The following is a 305-nucleotide window of genomic DNA, read 5'->3' on the forward strand; positions in this document are numbered from 1 at the left end:
GGTCTTGGCAGTGGGGTTAAAATTTTAACAGTGCCCACTTGGAAGCAATGCCTGGTTAACAGGGATCTGATAGGGAGAATATAATGGCTCAGAACAATGAGGGCAGATTGGGGATCTTCTGAAAAATGCTCGTTTTAGGAAACTGCATGCCCTTGAGCAAGTCACTTCACCTCTCTGGGCCTCAGTTACCTCATCTGCAAAATGGGGCTTGAGACTGTGAGCCCCAAGTGGGACAGGGACTGCGTCCAACCCGACTGGCTTGTATCCACCTCAGTGCTTAGTACAGTGCTTGGCACAGAGTGAGT

This window comes from Tachyglossus aculeatus, chromosome 8 (assembly GCF_015852505.1).
Source record: "Tachyglossus aculeatus isolate mTacAcu1 chromosome 8, mTacAcu1.pri, whole genome shotgun sequence".
In the NCBI taxonomy this organism is placed as follows: Eukaryota; Metazoa; Chordata; class Mammalia; order Monotremata; family Tachyglossidae; genus Tachyglossus; species Tachyglossus aculeatus.